The sequence below is a fragment of the Apus apus genome, chromosome 8 (assembly GCF_020740795.1).
Source record: "Apus apus isolate bApuApu2 chromosome 8, bApuApu2.pri.cur, whole genome shotgun sequence".
Lineage (NCBI taxonomy): Eukaryota > Metazoa > Chordata > Aves > Apodiformes > Apodidae > Apus > Apus apus.
Window position 1 is genome coordinate 7,216,283 of NC_067289.1, and position 18,787 is coordinate 7,235,069.

General features: G+C 39.1%; 1 long non-coding RNA gene across 1 annotated transcript in view; it reads right to left on the bottom strand.

Annotated features, from left to right (window-relative positions):
* Positions 1-316: 316 nt before the first annotated feature.
* The window catches only part of LOC127388010 (uncharacterized), a 38,315-nt gene continuing 19,844 nt past the window's right edge, over positions 317-18,787 (bottom strand). Inside the window, exon 5 of the long non-coding RNA XR_007890265.1 lies at positions 317-410. This is a non-coding gene — a long non-coding RNA (uncharacterized LOC127388010). The remainder of the gene's footprint in view (positions 411-18,787) is intronic.

Consider the following 18,787-nt stretch of genomic DNA (forward strand, 5'->3'; position numbering starts at 1 on the left):
TTGTCTCTGACTTGGCAAAAACAGTTCTCTTGGAATAACTAAATAAAACTCTCAGTCAAGACAAAATATATTTAGTAATGCAGCGTAAAGGGTGAAGAGAATGAAGAAAAGCTTCAGCAACCACTGCAGCAACCAGGAGCTTTTCTCCATCAAAGAACTGTATTAACTGTTCCTAGTCAGGTACTTTTTTGGGGGGGTTTTGGATCACTGTATCAAAACCCAAACGAAACAAAAGGAACTGGGGCAAAATAGGACTCAAGCTTTATTCATTACCTTTGCTTTAATTTGTTCTCCCATCTGCTGGTAGCAATTAGCTCTCCATCATAGAAGGAAGTGGACTTGTCTCCATCCTCAGAAGAACACAAATTTCTTCCTCCTGGCAAAGGCCTGCAATGTTCTCTAGCAACATGCTGCAATACAAATAAGACACATACATTAACATTTGTAAACGCTAGTTACTAAATTTTCCAGGTTTTTTTTCTAAAAAAAAAAAAAAAAAAAGCTTTGATACTTCTTTGGCTTTATATAACATCATTAATTAACCTCACCTAACACAAAGACTTAATCTAATAGCTTTTCACACACCAGAACTACACAGGACAATCTATCTGGAGACTGAAAAATTAGGCTTAGTTTACTCTAGGGTTCCTAAGCCTAAGGGTTATAAATCCCACCAGTATCAGCCCCAAACAAGCCAGATTTCAGCTCTGTGGTTGCTCCAATGCCTAAGTAGAGTTCTTGGTACCTGCAGAATCGGCCTTTTTCCTGACAGTGGTATCTGGTCTGACACTGCCATCACACCTCTGCCTAGCAATACCCAGGGTCAGCTCTTGCCTCTTGTTTTTCTGGTTGAGAAGCTGCCAGTGACTGAGTCTGGACGTATTTTAAGTCTACCTCATGTATTTATCCCCGAAACATGTTTACTAGACTGATAAGATGCAAGCAATTGCTTCCATGAACAATTTCAGTTTAACAATACTGGAATTTTTATGGAACTACTTCACTTCAACAACTGGGTTTAATGAGAAACTCAGGCTATTTCCCAGCTCATACATTTCTCTTACATCTACCCCATGCAAACAAAAATCACTATTAAGAAAGTCTTCCTAAAGTAGAAGATAAAACTTAAAATTTAAGCTTGACCATAAACCAAGAGGCATATGTCTCAAATTACAGACTGTAATTTGCTCCACTCAGTGATTTAATACAATTCATATCAGAATAAATAAGTATGCACACACATCTTTCACAATCTCGCAGCATCAATGTTTCAAAACTCTAAAAAGAGTATATAGTAAATAGGCAAAAGTCAGCAGGTCATAGCAATTTTTAGATCTAATGCATAATAGAAAAATAAATAAATAAATAAATGCCCCCACAGACAGAAAACATCAAAATATTGTTAAGGTGCTCATTTGAAGTACTGACTAAATGAGAACTTTTCAAGATAAAATAGTCAAAATCATTAGCAGCACCTAAAGTTATCCAATTATTTTAGAAATATTTACTTTAATAACTTCAACAACGAGTAAGTTTGGTTACACAATAGACTACCTGTGAAATTAAGTTCCTTTGAAGAAAGACAGACAAGTAAAACTATTGTTTTCTAAAATTGGTCTTGTTATAGGAAAAATAATTCATTATATCACACAAGGACATCTAGGCATCAAAACAATGTAGTTACTTATATAGTTGCAATGTTGTTCAGGGAGGGAAAGCATTTAAGGCATTAGCTGTTATCACTAATAAACTTTAAACTGATGGTTCTGTTACAAAGAGCTGAATCAAAACAGAAAACCCATATATGTGCATGATTTAAAATCACTTGCTATTAAAGTACCGCTTTTAAATAAGTTACTACTACTCCAGAAAATGAGCAAGTTTGTCACTGATTAGGAACTTTATCACGGTACATTATAATTGTGACATGTCAGCAAGCAAGCTTCTTAACAGCTTAGTCTTTCCCTACTGGCATGATCAAATAATTTTATTTCAACATTAATGTGTCATGCCCTTGAACTCTGCATTGGAGGCAGCACAGAGGAAAACACCACTGATCTCTAACCCCTGCTTTTCCCAAGGCCATAGATGCTGAAATTATACTGACATGGGTATATTTGGAAAAATTACAGCAAGTTGTACACTATTTTACATATACCACTAAAAAGTCAACACCTGACAATCTACTAGTTTCACACCATTATCATTGCCTTATTTTATAATGCTGCCACTGAGATCAAACAGTTTAACTCCCTATCTAATTGTTATTACCAAATTATACTTGGTATGGGGAGTTGCACAGGACCATTAATTATCTGATAATGCAGAACATAAAGATTTTAATGGAAAACACCACCATCTGAAATGCTTTAGCCACCTCCTTTGTCTCTTGCCCAGCAATAAATGCAGCATTTTCTGGACAAAACACCCATATAATCTTCATTCTCTTTCAAACAAATGTCAATCTAAAGTTATTACTTTCCTGAAATGCTTTTTATATAACAGTTGGCAGCTATGAGTGAGACAAAATCCACATCTGCATATTTACTCTTCACAAAAGCAGCAGCTGAGGTACAGCCCAGAATCTATTAACAAAGAGAGAAGCAAAAATTCAAGAGCACCAGGCTCCCTTGTGTGGCTGCTACCACGGGTTGAGGTGCTCAAAGGCGTGGCTCATGCTCACCATGCCTGGGGTGCTCTCAGTTTTAAGAACAGTATGTCAGGTCTCATCAAAAGACTACAGATCAGATTCTGCCAAGAGATCAGACTCTAAATTTGTGCCTCAGAGGGGCTAGTAAAGATCTTGGACTCTCCACAACGTAACAGTGTCTTGAGATCCTTAGTGTTTTTCATCTTTGTATAAAATGTAAGTTTAAACAAATAAATGCTTTAGAAGAACCAGCATTTCCATCTTCAGCATTTCAAAGGTTTTTTGCTTTTGAAGAAATTAAAGTACCGATTAAAGTAGCTTTTTTTTTTTTTTTTTTTTTGAGTCAGCTACAGAGATCTTAAGTGTCCTTTAAAATGGATAGATATGGCCATGAAAATAACCACTGAGGCAACTGTGACTTTCAGAGAATTTTCTACAAGTGTTATTTACAATTGGTTTTAATCAGCAGCATTAGCACCTGCACCACAGCAATCTTAATCAGGAAACGCAACACTTAATTCTGTCAGTATTCAGAATTCTCTCTCCTAAAACCTCTTCAACATTTAGGTACCTTGGTACTGTAATTTAGTGTTCAACTAGCTGTAATTAATCAAGTCATGATGTAATAAAAACTCATGGATGTTTCCATTCAAACTGTTCAAACAGTAAGTATATACTTAGCCAAGCAATCAAAATCTGCCTAGAAATGTTTACAGACCCCACTTAACTTACTGACATTTTAAAATTCCACATGTCCTGCAAATTTACATTGGTGCAGGCAATGAATTTTCTTGCACATAAAGACCACCAAGTCGCACTGCTGACAACAGAGTACCTGTAGTAACAACCACCTCACAAAACTGCACTCTCTCATTTAGGAAACATATTTGCTAAAATTCCAGATGGTTTAAAAAAGTTAGAAATATGTGCACTAGGTTTGATAAGAATAAACTCAACCGGGTGTTAGTTTATCACCCCACAGTTTTACGGTGTCACCCAGTCCCACTGTACCAGCCCAAGCGAGCAGCTGCCATTGTCCCTTAGCTGACACCACATACACTGGCACTGAAGTAGCAGCTTAGCTACTAAGATGTGAGCCCATCTGCTAACTAAACAAACCATAGTCACATCTTTGGCTTAAAATATAGATAAACACTTTCACACTAAAGTTCCTAAGTGACTGAACATCAATTAGAAACAGAGATGCCTACAGAACAATCCAGAAATACCAAAATGCTGAACCAGCTTCTGGAAGTCTCTCTCTTCAAAGCGCAGTACAATTAACATCTTAATTTAGGGTTCATAGTTGATTCTTTTAAATTATCTACAAACAGTAATCATTCATATCACCTAAAATTAATTTCCTAAACCAAGGCCATCTCTGTGCAGAATGATTTTGTCACTATGACAATACCAGCTTTTTTTTGTTTGTTTGTTTAATTCTGCCTTTGTAATCCCAGCCATGAAATATTTTTATCTGCAACACTGTGGCCAGCAGAGTGCATGTGCTTCCTCTCTCCAGCCAAATAAGCTGTTTTGGCAGAAGGCAGCTTGGCTAAAGTAATTACCACTATAACCAGTGCTTCTGTGTGCAAAGACTACGTAGTCAGGGTTGAAAATTCTTCTTCCCTTGACTACCACAGCTCTGCAAGTAAAAGCCCTGCTGTAAAGAATTCACATTCAGTATCTACAAAAACTATATCCTTCTCTCTTTCCTGGCATTCTGTTTCTGCCAGCAGAGTTGACAGATCTTGGTCTATTATGTTTAATTTTTACAATTACCTCAGGTATGGCTGAGTGGAGAGACAAACAGAGGATTTCTAGCTCCCACAGGCAACATTTTCATGTTTTATGTGTTTTGTAGGCCTTTGTTTTAATTTGTTCATATTCTAATCTTTGCATGGCTTGACAGTTGTGCATACTTACTCTCAATTTAATGTCTTCTGTAAGTTTAACTAGCATGGCCATTCCTCCTTCCAGGTAAATCACAAGACAGTTTAACAATCCAGACCTAACAGTGATCCCCAAAGTATCATCCCTGCCTCCTTACTGCTCCATTCTTTCTTGCTATCATAACTCTTTTTTTTCTTGGTCAAACTAGGGGTACAGTCAATCAGCAGCAACACAGCAAGTTACCCTGAAGGGCAGGAGCAAATGGCTCTTAGAGGAACACAGACCTCCCAAGAGAGTAATCACGTCTCAAAGTATTTCTTCAGTGTCTGTAGCCCTGATGTCTCACTCCCCTATCCCAGTTCTGACCAGAGCTTTACACTTTCAGAGTAAAATGTAGGTAAAGAAATGATTAATTAAGCTCTTGGTTGAGTAAGCAAATTATTACTAAAACAAAAAAGCTTTTTCATTAGGATATAAAAGACAACCCTTTGTCTGTAACCCAAACCCACCAATTCAGCTGTTCCGGTTATGCCAAACACATTCAAACAACTCGGTCAATGCTATTGTAAGGGTCAAGCAAACAGTGACCATCTTCTGCTGGAAGTTTGAGCATATGCTTCATGACACTCTTCCTAAAAGAGAGGAAGTCTGAAATAAGGTGACACTACAGACATCTAGAAGAAGAAGAAAAAAGGTAACTAAATTTTTGGCAATCAGTCCAGTTAGCATTTACTCCAGGGAGGAAAAAAAAAAAATAATGGTGCACAAGATAACACCTGGCTTCAAAAGCAGAAACATCTGCTGAACTTGTACAATATTGGATTAGTTCTGCCCCAGGAAGCCAGCCTGGTATACATACCCCCTACAGACCAGTTTAACTGTGTGCACAGTCACAAACAGAAAAAGTTGTCCTGAATTAATTTCTCGTTAAAAACAAGCAAGGGGGGAGAAAAACCGTGCTCAAATGCCTAAGGGAGGTTCCTTCCACAAACTATAGCACAGACTGCATTTGACACCATGCCTCTCTGAAACAGTAAAAAGCACAAGCTGTAAGGACAGCTTGCAGAAATAGTTCAATTCCACTGTTCAAATGGTTCATCCATTTCGTGCTTGTTTTAATGAAACTGACTGACACATTACTAACTACTTTTCCAACATTTCCTTAAGCCAGACTGAGGAAATAAAAAAAAAAAAAACAAGAGTCTGGAGTAATCACCTGAACTTACATCTGTGGTCTCTTGTATCTGGAAAACACGACACCAGAATTTAGTAATACAGCTATTTAGTGTGCCCTTCCCTACCCTGCCCAATCTGAACATACAGAAAGCTGTGAGGAAAAAAAAACACAAAACCATACCAAAAAGGGAGCTCTGCAGTTCCAGTCCCTGTGCCCCCAGACAACAGGAGGCCAGATAGCACTGAGTTATGTGACATGATGGATTCCTGCTTCTATGTCTGCACAACACCACAGGTTCCCTTCACTTCCCCATGTCAGGCTCATGGGATTTGGAAGTCAGAACCTGGAATAGAGAATCTGGAAATTGCAAATGCTTGATGTCATGAAGGATACAAGACAGAGCTAACTGATAATTTGCTGCTGTAGTACTGTGCTGCTACTGATCCTGATCCATCACAGCATGCGAATTAGGTCCCGTACTGAGGCACCGGACACATTGGGGCTCATCCCCAGTTACCTCAGGATAAGTACAGAGATGAGAGAGAGCACCTATGCAGGCAGGAAGAGTAACTACCTTCACCTGAACAGATTTTGATTCCACCTTAGCAGAATGCAGTGCACACCATTTACACACCTTCAAGGACTTAAGTCTCCCTCACCACACTGAGCATCCTACTCTGTTACACTCTCTCTTCCCTAAACCCTTCTACTCCATTCCCAAGACAGCCAAGGGTCATCTTCTCCATCACTGTAAAACACAACACTGTACTTTTAAAAATGTTCAGTAATCTCAATACATCCTGTCTTCATCCACAAAGCTAACACCAAAATTATTCCTAGCAGTGGCATATAGATCAGGAAACAGTCTAAAACTTCACTGTTCAGTTTTCTTGAATTATTAAGTAGTTTCACAGGATCCATGAAACTTTCCCTCTCAGAAGGTGTCATTTTCCTAACTGGGTGGGAGATAACACTGGTGAGTACACTAAAGGCAAACAGGCAAGTATGTTAAGTTGGTATTGTACTATGCGGTATTGGACAACGAAAACGGCACAGCATTTTGGTTTGAAATACTGCTTCTTAATCACATTTAACTCAAAGAAGTGCAAGATTTAAATATTTTTTTGTCTGGCAAACTTACTTATATTCCCTGACAGCCTTTTCAACCCAATAGGGCTGTCCCAGTTTCCTTCTTTTGCATGTCAGTTAGGTAAGAAGCCAACTTTAATTGATGCCTCACCTATTAATAATGTTCAAATACACTTTCCAGACAAATAATAATTAAAAATTATAACATTCATCACCCTAATTACCCCAACTAAAAGTAGCTAAAATTTTAATTCATCCTTTGAAAACTGAGAAATGAAAAGCCATAGATCAAATGCTCCATAGGTATTAACTTCTTCACCTACATGTTCTGGCTGAAAACCACATCATGTCATTATGCAATCACTAGACTACTTCCAAGGTTATATCCTTCACAGGCAAAGAGCAATGTGAAAGCACACAATAAGCCCCACACAGCAAAGCACAATTTGATTTGCATCAACCAAGGTACAAAAAAATGGTATCTTCAGGCTTGCCAATAATAATTACAGATCAGCATATAGACACCAAGTGTGATGAAAGCCTTTCCAGTTAAATGCTCATGAACACCGAGTATTTGCAAAGAAAAAAAATCTTCAGAAAGTTATAACAATGACAGAGTTATTTATTCTCTGTATAGGAAGGCAGCACTGCTTTCCTTATGTGGTTGGAATTAATGCAGGTAAACAACAGCACAAAGAAAACTTCAGTCAGAAGTTCCCTCCCCCAACTTGCAATATCATTTCTTTTTTTTTAAATAAGACATTCATAGCCCGTCCTAGAGGATAAATATTTCATTATGAACTCCTCCTGAACTATTTGTTGCAAAGCTACAGGCTTTGAGAAGAGCAGCTGGAAAGCTGCCCAGAGGAAAAGGACCTGAATGTGTTGGTTGACAGAGGCTGAAAATGAGCCAGCAGTGTGCCCATGTGGCCAAGAAGGCCATCAGCATTCTGGCCTGCATCAGAAATAGTGTGACCAGCAGGACTAGAGCAGGGATTGTCCATCCCCCTGTACTTGGCACTGGTGAGGCTGCACTTCAAATCCTGTTTGGTTTTGGGTCCCTCATTACAAGAAGGACATTGAGGTACTGGAGTGTGTCCAGCGAAGGGTAACAAAGCTGGTGAAGGCTCTAGAGAACAAGTCCTATGAGGAGCAGCTGAGGGAAATAGGGTTGTTGAGTCTGGAGAAATGGAAGTTGAGGGGAGACCTTCTTTCTATTTACAACTGCCTGAAAAGAGGTTGGGGTGTGGGGGGGTTCAGTCTCTTCTTACAAGTAAGAAGTGATAGAACAAGAGGAAATGGCCTCACGTTGTGCCACAGGAGGTTTGCATTGTATATTAGGATAAATTTATTTACTGAAATGCTTGTCAGGCACTGAAACAGGCTGCCCAGAGAGGTATTTTATTCAGCATCTCTGGAGGTATTTAAAAGACCTGTAGATGTGGGGCTGAGGGACATGGTTTAGTGGTGGACTTGGCAGTGCCAGGTTATTAGTTGGACTTGATGATCTTGAAGGTCTTTTTCAACCAAATGATTCTATGATTCTATAAAGGTCACAAAGGAGGATTCAGTACACTGAAAATCATTGGTCTTAATGCTACAATCATAATGCTGCCTTCCTGCTTTAGGCCTCTGGTATCGTACAGAGGAGGTCTATCTTGTCTGATTCCTTCTACGCAGGCACACAGGAGAAATCAAATAATTCATCTCTTGCAGTGACACTGTATTCTTTCTTTAAAGGTTATCTATAAACGTTCAAGTTTTGAAAGCAGTAGGTGTTTCTAAAGAAAGTATTTCTAAATAAAGTTCTACTTGAGAATTAACAAATACTTCAAATATTTTCTAGAGTATGACTTCAAGTTGTCAGTCAGTTTCTAGTTCAGCTGAGGTAAACAATCTATTGAAAATACACTGGGTTTTTCTCTTGCAAACTTTTAGATCAGCACATTGAGGCTTTGCTTTTGTTTTTGTAAGTATTTGGTGTCTGCCAGCTACACTTACTACCAACCTCCTTACAGCTTCATGACAATCTGTGGGGTGAGAGTTGAAAGAACCAAACCTGCCTTGTTTCTGTGACAAGAAGGAGCCTTTTTTGTCTTACACCTTTGATCACACCTGAGCAACCTATACTGTTATTTGCTAGAAAGATCAGATACTTTGTGGGTTGATAGGCAGGCAAGCAGAAAACCCAAGCAGTACCTGGACAACACTCATGTCTACCACAGAAGAGCAGTTTCTCTCTGGTGAAGGTACTTTGACTCATCATAGCAGGAACAATAGAGCAGGAGTCAAGACAAAGTCTAGAGAAAGCTTTCTTTTCAAAGAGGCATCTATATCTCATGTCATTGTCATCTGACAATGTCTAAAAATTACAGTCTGACAGCCCAAAGAGGATAAGGGAAGAAATGCAGTCAATTATTGAATACCCTTCCAAAAAACCTCACAGGCAGAATTAGCCTGGTTTTGAGGCTTGCATCCATTTCTGTAGTTGTAATTTTGTGCCCACAATTATTTGCAAGTGCAAATTATGGGCCAAATCCAACACTTACTGAAATCAACAGAAAAAGATTCTATTGATTTAAATAGGGTTGAAATAAAGCCTACCTATCAAAGTGCAGCTCCAAGAAAAATAATAAAAAAAATCCTGGATAAGCACTGCTTGAACCTGCAAATAATTGCAGATACAACTCCAAGTCCTCAACATGAGGTAAAATGAAGTTACATCAAAAAGTCAGGATCAATAGCTGTCAACCCACTGGGCTGACAGCATTTTATTACTGTTGTGGAAGAAAGTAATCTTGCATTACTTACATAACCATTCATAATCATTTTGTAACTTGTGTCTTTATGACCACAAATAGGTAACTTCAACAAAAGGAGCAAAGAGAAGAAATTATGGGTATTTCATGCCTTAATGATGTGTGTAGGGGACACCTTACATGCATTCTTTTACTGGACATTAAGTAAATTTTTATGACACACTCCTAACTAGTTCCATATGAAGTCAAGATCTTCAGCTAGCAGCTAAGGGCAGCTCACTATCTTTACCTGCTTGCTGTGAAACCAAGGTATCTAGATTTCCTGCAAGTGACCATTTTGAAAAAAAAACCAAAACAACAACTCATGTTTTACTTTGGTTTACTTGAATTTTGAAGTAACTCAATTAGCTTAATGATTTTTCTGTATAACAACCTAATATTAAGAAAAGCAAATAAAACCACAAAAGAGAAAATTAAATACGCTAATACCCTGTATTTATGCTGAATGTGAGCATTAAAACACTTCACTTTTCATCACAGAAGTTCCTGAAGGTTAACAAACAGGCACTTGAATACTATGGCCAAGGACATACTTAACTTGATGACTGATTTTACTGAATATGTTTCATGCCACTGCAATATTTAAACAGGGTATTTTTCTTGCTTCAGTGTAATAGATGTCAGTATAATAAATAATACTGAGCAAAGTAGAAAAAGATACAAATGAAGTAACTGAAAAATTCTGGTTAGTTTTCATAGGACCTAGAAAGAAAAACAGGAGATTTGATGGACAAGTCTACAAATCAAAAACACGTAATTGTTAACAAATGTATCGAAGTAAGTGATTTTATAAAGCCTGTAATAATTAAGGCTAGATTGCCCCATCAGGTAGTATTCTTCCCACTCCAGCTGAGTATACACATCCTCAAGTCCTTCCCGATGTGCCTGGGATATCCTCAAATTCTCCACAAAGATTTTTAAACTAACAAAACGAGACTCAGCAGAAACTAGTCAAGCTCCACAGAAGGTATCATTTGTGCCCTAAAAAAGTAAAAGCCAAAATAATGAGTTACTTTCTAAAGCTCTGAGCAAGGGCCCCTCACCTCATGTTCTTCAAAGTCAGCAGTCAACAGATTAAGAGGAATGATACAATACAAAGCAGCAAGGAGCATACAAAATTTTTTGGAAAAATGGTTAAAAAAAGGAACATTCAAACATTAAACTAGTCTGAGACAGGAGAGGTAACTAATAAAACACACTCTAAGCATATTTTCTGCCCCAAAATACTCACACACAACTCAACATAATTATCGCTGTCTTAGTATCAGTACATTCAGAACAAAGCATTAACAGCACATCTGTTTCATTAAAATAAATGACCAAATATAGGGATTATAAAACTTTATACATCCTTGAAAATAACCATTATTTTTAAAATGCACCTCAAGGTAACAGGAACTTAGCAAATTCACTGCTTTCCTTTCTATCTCAGGGAACATATACAGGAACTAAAAAACCTGCAAGATCAACAACTCCAAACAGAGCTAGCTTTATTTTCACATAGGTGCTGATTTCCAATAAATATACACTTATTTTTCTAAGGATGCTGTTGTTTATCTGAAAATAATACAAGTGTGATATTTATTTTAAAAGCAAATAGTGGAGTCTTTTTTAGTGCTGGGCCACAGACAGCTCAGAATTATCACCCTAACTCCTGTTGAATGAATTTAACTGAATGAACTGCACGAACTTAACATGAATTTACACAGCACTCTTAGTACAGTACTGTCAGCAGACTGGATTACTTATCTCTTTCAGACTACTGAGAGGAACCAGGCTCACCAGCAACCATAGGAACATCTAGCACCTGAGGCTCAGCCAGTTGATTGGGAATGTTTAGTTTAAGATACTTATCAGAAGACATGAGGAAAAGGAAGTTTAATGAGGAGCAAAAGAACATGACCAAAAATACAGACTGCCTTCTCTTTCCCTTCTACTGGGAAAACCCCACAGTGCACTGAGTTCTGGTGATCAGACCCTAGATAGCTCTAGAACCAAGGTGGGCAGAAAGACATTGTGCATTTTTTTTAATTTTCTAGGTATGTAGTAATGATTTTAGAGTCCACAGTTGGGGAAATTATTCTTGTTTTACAAGTCGATGCCACAACCTTTTTGAAGGTAATACAAGCACAGTCAAAGCCTATATTCCAGATGTTCCAGGTTCATAAGTGCCACTTCCACAAGTAACTTTGGTACTTTTCCCCAAGTCCCCCTGATTTTCAGAAGCCTTTTAAGTTATTTTTGGAAGCATTTCAAGCTAACCACAGATAAGCACTGCTGCAATTACTGCCTCTTCACTTTTCTTCCTTGTTCAAAAGGATACCTTAAGCAAGGACTTGACTGTTAGACTGACTCTTAAGATCAATACTACAAGACTTAAGCTGAAGAATTTACCAATATATTAATGTGTAAATTACCTGTACTGCAACTTCCTTTGAAGCAAAATAAAAGCATTCTTAGAACACTTCTGTGTATATTTTATTGCCAATCTAGATGCTATGAGAAGGAAAAAATTACATCTCTAGACAACCACATAAAATACATGAAAGTGTGATTAAACACCTTATTTCCTCCACCTGAAGTAACACAGTATTCTATTTTAACACAGATTGAACTGAATTTTAAAGAAATGAGGATAAGACATCTTTGATATAGGTCAACCTCTTCTCTAAAACCAAGTGGCACTGTGCAGCAGTAAGAAGCCAGGAACTTTGCTGAGAGCTGGTACCAACACACCCCTCTGTTCCACTCCACTGACACAAGTGGACTCTGGCACTGACAACCTGTAATTGAGCTGACAAGCAGAAAGAATAAATCAGGTAAGACTAAGGGCTCTATTTAATAGCCATTTAAAGTTGGGCACTCTTTCTAGAGAAAAAAAAAAAAAAAAAAAAAAAAAAAAAGGACAGACTTTTTAAACATGAGAATTTTACTAAAATTCATTTAAACAGGTGGTGGTATGAAAAAGAGTCAAAATCAGGATGGGATACTGAGTATATTCAGAGTATCTAAAGCTGCAAATGATTCTCATGATGAAAATATCTGTAAAAGAAATTAAAGCATAATGTACTTTTCTAGCTCTCATCCTAGGTCACTATCAAAGACCCCACAGGATGCTGGCAGGACATCATTTTTATGAAATAACCTCTTCAGTCAAAACCATTACATATCTACCATCCCAAGGTATTATGCCATCTAATTACGTCAAATAATTATGTTCCAATGTTAATCAGCAGACATCAAGCTGCGAAGTCTGCAACAAAATATTTTATTCCTCTCCACAAACTATATCCTGTCTGTAGAACTATGAATATTTAATGATATGCAATTTTCAGAAGTGAATGTTTTACTTTAATTAACTTATTATTTTATTTCTGAACACTCAGCTATTTCTGAAGTAAATGCATTATAACATTCTACATGCACCAGGAAGTAATTTGTTTGAATCTCAAAACTTCACATATTTTCATCTGTAAATATTAACTCATAATTCTTGCATCTCTTGCACTTAATAGACAAGACTTCAGTAGCTTTATTCACATACACTAAAAACTTGGTCACAAATAACTTCTTGTGCAGGCAGCCCCCCTGACATAAATGAATACATGATATCACTACTGCCTTGATTACAACAAAATTTATATGTGCTTAGCTCCACATCCTCTAAACAATCACTTGTGGATAAAGACACCAGAGCCAGCAAGGCCATCTCAGCATACAGAACTGCAAGCACATAAAAGTTTTTGGAAGAATCTAACTTTTAAGAGGTGTTAGGGTATTGGAACTGCTGAAGAAATAACAGGATTTCAAAAAAGCACATGCTTTGCAGCCATACCCTGGAAGAACAAAAGACAAATTCTGAAAGCTTCTATAATAAACATGCTCTGTGTGTGTACACAACAAGCACATTTGTATCTAAATAAAAGATACATAGATGGGTATACTCATGTCTAATTAAAATGGCCAATCAAAGAACATTTCAGTAACGAAGTACAGCATAAAAAGAAGAAATTACAGGTTGAAAGTTGCACACGCCATCCACTGACAGCACAATTAGCTGTGGGGAGAAATTATGCTTGCTCACATTGTCACAGATTGTCAGCACTGTGTTGAAGAACAACCAAAGAACTTGACAATTCTCAGGCACTTGGTTTTCTTTCAGTTATTAACTAAACAGAGATACTTGCAGCAAGGGATAATATCTTAAACAAAATATTAAAGCCAGATAGAGCTATTTGGTCTTTGACTTAATTTACTCTGTTTCAATTTCTTATTAAAAAACACTCCAAAAGATCCACTTGCATGAAAAGTCAGAGGAAAGAAAAAAAAAAAAAAGGACTACGGTATTTCTCTGTGACAGATTATTTTTTTCTGCAAGTAACACCTCTGCTTTCCATGGAACAATTAGCCAGATAAAATGCCAAACTTGTTTCAGCTGTCCAGGTGAGATATGGGGAAGGAAGAAGAAACTATGACATTACCCAGGAAGACTCAATAACATGTTATTTAACTTCACAGGCAGAAGTAAACATCATTCAAGATGCAATTGAATTAATGCAGCATTTTGGATACACCCAACTTGCATAGAATCTCCTGCTGTAGGAACCTTTACTCCACCACGTTAAACCCTGTTTCCCTTTATTGTATTTTTTAACTGCTGGCCAAGCTCCCTGCATGAACAGGCAACAGTCACCCTCCTCATCCCATCAACTTTCACGGACATTTTCTGAGCATGGAGAAACATACAGGTATGCATATACCAAAAACTTATAACGGGAAGGGCAAACTTAACTATGCTATTTGTACAAAAGGAAGAAGAAATAACCACTGATTAAACTAGGCCAGTTAAGTAGTAGAAAGACTTGTTAACAGAATTGATGTAAAACTGTCTGACTTGTTAATAAAAAAGAAAGATCTGAGGGAGAAAGAATGCTAACACTCTTGAGCACACGTAACAAACAGGGAATGAACCAGAAGTAGATGAAAATAGATGAAAGACACAGTTATTTCATATCTGTAGCATCCGATTTCTGGCAGTAGTCATTACTTTTGTAAAAATATGACTAGAAAAAAAAGACAGCTTTTCACCTGAAGTACATTTGTCCACTAAATGCCCTAACAGATCTGAGAGACCTCATGAAGACATATCCATTGCTTCTTCCTATTTGCTGCTCTACCATAGTCAACATAGATGAGCTGACATCTCTGACCTGAGGAACAGCCAGGGCACCATGGGCTCACCCTTCCCAAGGCTCCTCAAAATAGGCTCACTGCAAGCTGGAGCTGGGTAAGAGGAGGCTAAGTCCAAAACAAAGCATGTGCACAGTAAAGACTGGTAGCAGGCCATCCAGAATCCTGCCTTGAAGGAGAATAAACAGCCCTTCATTGCAGCTTCATCCCACACTAAATTTCACTTGCTCTCATATACATCCATTTTCTGACAACAACTTCACAAAACTAGCTCTTTTGTGAAGTCTTGAATTGAGGTGGCCTTAATATCATCTACCATAAAATGTGGTAATTATCAGTCCAACAGAACTAGTGATATGGCTCTCACAAAAAAGAAAAAAAGAAAAGAAAAAAAAAAAAAGAAACTTCTACCATGTTTGTAACTCAGGGTTGACAACGGACTGGTTAAACAGTTATGGTAAGTTGTAAATGTAAAAACTTCACATTAATTCCATTTGAGTACCTCTTTTTAATCAGCAGTGAGTTTGCTTTTTAAGAGCAGTTTATACAGATTTTAGCTCATCCTTGTTTTGGCCAGGATTTAAGAAGTCTTTCTGGAAATCTCCCATCTTTATCCAGCCTTCATTCCTCCAGGAGAAGCAATTACATAGAAACAATCCATGACAAATTAACCCCCTTTTAAAAACACACTCTCTTATCAACAGGAAGCATTCAGCTACTCCTGAAGCTGGTATTATTCTCAGCCAACAAAACAAAAACTAAGGATATCAGTTAAGCACTGCTCTACCTCACCTTCAGACTGCAGGTTATCATCTTTCCTTCCACAGGGCCTTTATGCTTTACAGCTTCTTGGCTATCCAAGCACCTGAACACCTAATTATCATAGCAAGCAGCCACAGTAAACATCAGCAAACTTCAACAGAGCTTCCAAATGCAATACAGCACAGCCAGCTCATATTAAGGTTAATTGGGCTTTCAGGAACTTGTAATATTTCCTAAAATAAAATACAACTGTAGACCAATAAAGTGATTTTGTTCCTTTGCCTCTAAGCTGAAAGACTAAAAAAGCTAGCTCCTTTCAAGGGCAAAAGGGAAGTATCTGGGGTGCATTTGGCTATAACTGGTAAGTTCCACACTTACTTTGTTCAACAGATGTTTAAAATGCATTTGCAGACTATAAAGCTGATTATTCACTAGTACTTTGTGACCAGACCATTTCTCACCAGAATTTTATAAATAGACAATAGAAGACTTTTACCAAGAAATTGCACTTCTGGGTTGAAGAGGCATTCAACAGTGCATGCCAGCAAAGTATAAAGATGTTCAACTAGCACTGCAGCACTACTGGAACACACCAGAACCAGTGTCCTGAGCAATGTAGGACATGTCTGCTGTAATCCTGGTTTTGTGCTATAGCTTAACACAGCAGCTACACCAAAACTTTCAAAGTGAAATATCAAAAAAATTAAAATTAAATGAGGTCTTACCAAGGTATTAGTTTTAACGCTATTTTGAGAAGGAATGTTTTAATTAGGTTGCAACAGGCCTAATGTTCTCCATAATCCCATGTAACAAAAAGATCCACTCACGTATCATTGGAATGGCTCTGAAGTAATCTCTCCTTCACTGTAGCCCAAAGATGAACACAACTGCTGTTCACATCACTGGATATTAGTACAGCTGCAGCTCAGGCTCAGCATACCCACAGTATGCTTAGGAAGAGCAGAGTGAATACTTCCTGCTACTGGTCAGGTCACATATAAGAATCTGTGCCCTTACCAGCACCAAAGCATGCCCAAGACTTCACAAACCAAGCAAGGGAAGTCAACTCACCTCCTTTCCAAAGAGAAAGTGAGACAGGACCCACTTACAGGCACAGACGATACTTAACTATGATAGCAGACAAAGTTACATCTGTGTATGTTTTAACAGAGCACGCCTCAGAGAAAAGGAACCTAAGATGGAAATTCTTTTAAGAATTCACTTAAAAGAAGATGAGAGTAACTTCACTGAAAGCATGTCATTCATGTAACCATTACAAGACAAATACAAAAGAAATGAGAACCATGCCTGGTAAAATACTTGAAGTCAGGGCCTTGAACACAATCAATACTTATCTCAGGAAGCAAAACCACTGCATGTAAGTGCAATACTTGCATTGAGAGCTGAGTTACATTCCCTAAGTTCCACGTAAAATCAGATGTCCTTTACACTTACTATTGCCTTTGTATTCTGTCTTGTGGCTGCCTAACACATGGCCAATGAACAGGCTTTGAGACTGAGATTTTGAGGAAGCTGCTAAAAGTTTTAACAGTGGTTTTAACAGGAGTCAGTCTTTTCACCATCAGAACCTGCAGATTTGTCTAGACTGACAAAGACACAACATCTTTGACTAAGCAAAAACACTAAATGGTGAGCTTGGTAAATCCTAACATGGATGCTCTCACTTAAAACTAAAGCACTTTTAAACTTACTGCAATCCAAGGGGACACTGCTTTAACTTAGCCTAATTCAGAACAAATTTAAAGCAATTCAGTTAAATTATGTAAAACACCTGGACCGAGGCATCCCATTGAGACCTGACCCTCTGAGAAACAAGCCCTGAAGTACAGAAGAGATCTCCCACCTACTTTAGCATCTGGAACAGCCCTTGAGAGCTGCACACAAAGTTAAGCCTGCAGAGCCTCAGCAATAAAAAGCAAAACAGGAAGAAAACAGAACAGATAACGTTGATAAAAGTGCAGTTTAAAATAATTAAATAAGCAGTATCAAGTGTGCTCATCCCTGACACTAAAGGCACTTAGCACACAACCGCCAAGACTTGAGCAAACAACATTTTATACTATGTTCCCCTAGTGACAAAAAGGGAAAAGCGCAATCCCAGCCCGAGGGGCGGGTGAGGCCGGGCACTACCTGTGGTACCAGACACCTGGTTTCGGAGCCCCAGCGGAGCAGCGACCACCGTTCTGGGCGTGCTCCCGCAGCACCGGCCGCGCCGGGGAGCGCGCCGGGCCGCTCCCGGTAACCGCAGCCACGGCCCGCAGGGCTGGGCCCGCCCCGGCCTGTCGAGGCAGCTCCGGGGCCGAGGGACCCCCCGCTCGCCGCCCGCCCTGCCGGGGGACACCGGAGAAGACGCAGGCGGCCCGCGGTGCCTGAGGCGGCCCGCGGTGCCTGAAGGGGGAGGCGGCAAACGCCTGAGGGCGCGGCCGGGGCCCTTTCACCTCCAGCGAGGCGCCGACAGGCGGGCGGCCCGGGCCCCGCCCCCGGACAGCACCGGTCCGCCCCGACGGCCGCACGGAGCCCGGCAGCCCCGCGGGCAGCGGCGCCTCTGCCCTGCGCGGGCTCGCGGCGCCCGGCGGGGCCGGGGCGGGCGGGGGAAACGTTCCCGCCGGGGCGCGCCCGCCCCGGGGCTGTCACGGCCCAACCCGCCCTGGCCCGCACCCTCGCATCCCAAGTAAACGTTTTCCTCTCAGATCACGCACAGTTTTTTTTCAGCTTCTTTTTACTTTTCCCTTCTAAAGTTCCCCATTTTATGAAACAGGGAACAGTTTAAGGTGACACTTAAAATTATTTTACAAGTTTTTTTGAAGTTTGTAAAGTTTTCTAGTGACAGACCATAGAGAGTATTACTGAATGATTTGTTACAGATCAACACAAAAAGTCATTCCTCTCAAAAGCAGAAGGCAGACAGATATTGGAATAAATATCTGGGAGTACAGAATAACTTGGCGTTTTGTAGGGAATTTTTAAGTTTGTAAAGCTCAATCAAGATGATCTTTCCCCTTCATAAGTACTGATGTACTTTTAACTTTGAAAATGCTGTGATATCAGGACTTGAGTAGGCAAAAAGGTGATTTGATGTTTGGAAAGTAGGAGTACAGAAGTTTTTTCACAAGGTAGTAAGTTATTCTAACTCTTAGGAAGTCATTCTGACACACCAGAATGAAAGAATTTCATGGGTCAAAGGCT